Raw genomic sequence first — 4200 nt, forward strand, 5'->3', positions numbered from 1 at the left:
TTTTTTTTTTTTTTTCTTTTTTCTTATCCGGCAAAAAAAAAAACAAACTTTTTCCAGAAAATTTAAAAAAAAAGAAATCGAAAACCCTAAATTATAAAAAAGAACTGATTTTTTTTTTTCATCACTGCTCTGCAAATTTATTCTGCTTTTATAAAACCTTCACGGAGATTGAATTTGGACCGAAACGGTAAAAGGGGAAAGAGATTCTTAAAGAAAGAAACAAATATTTTCCAAAACAGTGAAATCTTTTTAGGGGAGTTTTTTTTTTTTGAATTGTCCCTCAGTTTCAACGATTCATGAACATTTTGGTTACGTTTAGAAGAAAAATGAATTGGAACTAACTATAAGAAAATGAATTTGATCTCACATTTACTCTCCTCTCTCTCTCTCTCTCTTTCACATGATACCTTTTTTGAACTCTCTCTCTCTCTCTCTCTAGGTTTTATTTTCACACACACTCCAAAGCAAAAAAAGTGAAAGGCCCAACCCCAACGTATGGATGGATGGATGGGTGTGTGGTTAGTGCGCGGGTATGAAGTGAAGTTTGATAATAATAACGCTGAAATCCATGTGTCTCCCCTTACTCTTTAATGCCCCTTCCTTCTCTCCATTCATTAAATATAAGGATTATGAATGTATTTTTTTTAATTATTACTGGGGTTAAATGGTGAAGATTAGATTAGATCTATCTATTACAAACGTTAGAATATAGAATACATGATTAACAAGAGAAAAGTAATACTTGTATATTTTTCAAAAACTTGGCTTAAGTTACACACAAACGAACGTGGTGAGTTTTATTATATTACGGTAATAGTAGTGTCTAGAGTATTTGTGGGGAATATGATTGCTTTTTATGATTCCTTCTCTATCTAATTGAATCCAATTAATGTTTTTATATGTATTATTACATTGATAAGATTTTTGAAATATATTATATTACAATGATAATTAAGTTGATCTATAAACGAAAGATGAGAGTATACAAGACAGGATTTCTCACTCCCATTTTAATTAAATATCTCGTGTATTTTAAAAAAGTGAAAAAAATGAATATGGATTTGAACAATTATTGCAATGAGATTTGACAATGTTGTTGTTTTGTTAAAAGAGTATACGACAATTTACGTGACTCAACCATCGACCATTCCTTTTTGTTTCAATTCTTTTGTGTCTTTTTTTTTCTTATAAAATATAACTTTTTTTTATCCAAATAAATATAACTTTTGAACATAAAAATTCATGTAATATCTAGTTAAACTTAACTGAAATAAAATCTTATTCTTGGCAAGTACATAAGTAGTAGTTCAAACTTCAAACCGTACTAAACTAATCGAGAGAATGAAATATAAGTATTTTTAATTTTTTTTTGGATACTTGGACAGTTAGGACTTATGTTAGTGGTGTAATATGGCTAATGCCATCCATAGTCCATGGGATAAGATAATTAATTACTGTATTAGTTTAGTCATCCATAGTTTGCTTAAAAACATAAAACTAAATAAAAATTAGCTGGGGATTAGTAAGTAGTTCAGAGTTTGACCAGAAGGTTTGGAGTGCACGTGAGATGTAAGCGCGTGATGTTTCAGATTCAGTCATAACGGATTTTTAAGACAGCGAAGCATTCTGACAAATCACAGTTCTTCTTTTTTTTTTTTTTTTAATAATAATGTTTACTTCTTCTTTAATGTGTATTTTTCCATATTATTTATCTTCTTTTCTTTGTACATGTGAAATTTTAGTATGAAAAAAGTTATTATTATTATGTGCAAGTCTCTAAGACATAGTAAGTGTTGTAGAAAGACATAAATATATAATATAGAAACTAGAAAGTATTTATAAAAAATACTACGTGAGATCTTCCGGCCTACATTATTTAAACTCTCTCTTTGGTACAAAAAAATGGGTTTTGAAGGATATTGTAATCATATGTTTTCCAAATTTAATTCTATATTTTATTTTGTATGCTACTTGAAAATGGTGGATACGAAAAGAATTAAGAATCGATAATTGTAGTAGAGATCAAGAAAAGGAACTAGGGAACTAGCTAATATATAAATATGGTGGAATGATGATGTAAGCATTCATCCCACATGAGACATCGTAAAAAATTTGTCGTCCTACACGTATAATAATGCACGCGTACATGTGTACCTTTCATTTTGAAACTTATACGTATGTATGTATCAGAGCCGTTTGATTGTATGTATCCGAAGCGATGTTGGGTGGATGGTAGTTTGATATATACAAAAGCCATGTATCTATTTGACCATTCTTGTTTTTATTTTATTTAATTTTTGGTCGTCAATATATATTTGATCATTCACAAAGTCTAGTTTGTATTATTTTTTAATTTTAATTTTACCATTGAGTATATCTAGTTTCATGCGTTTGGTTAATATATTATTCCGTACGTGTTTATTCTGCATTTCCACATCTATAATTCACTTCTGCAGCTGTTAAGAACTAAAAATATTAATGTCTCTTTCTGATCACAATCCAAAAACTCTCCCGCCAGAACGTTGGACTCGTTCCACAGTAACGATATTGAAACCCTAAAGTTCTCGTGTTCTTTTTATTGGAACATTTTCTCATCAATTAGTGGCATGCACCATAAAATTGATACACTAATTAGCGTAAGCGCATGTTAATCGTTGAGCTAAAATAAGAATTGCAATTTAATTCGCGCATCATATATTAAACAGAGATCAACAGTATATCATTTTCTCACTGTTGTATCTCAATAATTTAAGTTCGATTGTTTTTGATAAATGATTTAAATAAACATTATAGTGTATATATATAGTAGATGCAATGGAAGTAAAAAAGGTCGGTGAAATGAGAAAGGCCCACAAGCAGCCACAAAAAGACCGACTCTATGATAAAAAATGGAACCCAATGCAAAAGTTCACTCCTTTCTCCTCTCATTTTATCACATTTGTTGTTAAAGCTTCACATTTTTTTTACACTAAAGTTTCCATTTTTCTTTCTTTTCTATCTGCCAACAAAGTTATAGTCTTTACAATATTCGTTCCCCCTTTCGAAATATACATTTATTCTATATTTTATAAACTTTTATGAAAGTAAAATGGTTTCACATTATTTTATTTGCTATTTTTTTACTATGTATCGAAATTCATCAACTAAGTACGATATATTATTATAGACGAATCATCATAGAATAACTAAATTTTAACTCATCAATTTGGTAATATCTAACTACTAAGCCTTTTCATTTTTAAAATAAAAAATAAACAAAACTTAGGAACTAATTTATAGAACACAAACCAGTATTGGTTTAGTACTGGTTTAGATTATCTAAATTACTTATGTATGGAAATAAAAATGAACATCCAAAACCAACTAATGGTTAATAAGAACAACTAATTTGTTTATAAATACTTAAAGTTTATTGTGAAAAAAAAAAATGGAAAGAGAGGAAAAAGGATTCCCTCCTCCATAGTCCATAACATCATGTTATTAACATGGGTCGTTCTCAATTCTTTATGCCACAAAAAATTGTCATGTTGTGGATTTTGGGCTCTACTTTGAAAGAGATTGAACATTTTTCACATCATTTCTACATAATATTCTCATTGGATAAATTATTGGATGCAGCTTCCTATTTTCTAAACCTATAATGCAACTTTACCAACACCAGCTACATATACTGATATGCATTTCCTTCATTTATATTAAATTAATTTCACATCTTATTCTTCGAGGTTTCCTAAGCAATCAATCTCGTAAGATTTCCATTCACTACACTAATAGTTGCATACCATAAACTCATAATATAACTGTTGACACAAAAAAGCAAAAAGAAAAAAAAGCTCATCAATTAAATCTTACTTTTACGACATGTTAAACACCAAAATACCAAACTAAAACAAATATTTTTTTAGACAAACCTTAACCAAATCAAAAATCTATATCATATCAACTCTATATAAAAATTAATATATAAAATGCATGGAATATAAAGGTATGATGCACAAATTGGAATTTAAGCGAAGACGCTGTATATAGACTCAACTATAACTGCATAAATAAATTTATCATACGCATATTCATGATGATGGTGGGTTTCATATTGATGATGGAAGGAGTTAAAAGATAAAACTGAAAATATAAAGGAGATGTGGAAAGAGATTGATTGGGTTATTTTTTCAAGGCTATGGCCAACTCTTATGGACTTAG

The sequence above is a fragment of the Camelina sativa genome, chromosome 6 (assembly GCF_000633955.1).
Source record: "Camelina sativa cultivar DH55 chromosome 6, Cs, whole genome shotgun sequence".
Taxonomy (NCBI): Eukaryota; Viridiplantae; Streptophyta; class Magnoliopsida; order Brassicales; family Brassicaceae; genus Camelina; species Camelina sativa.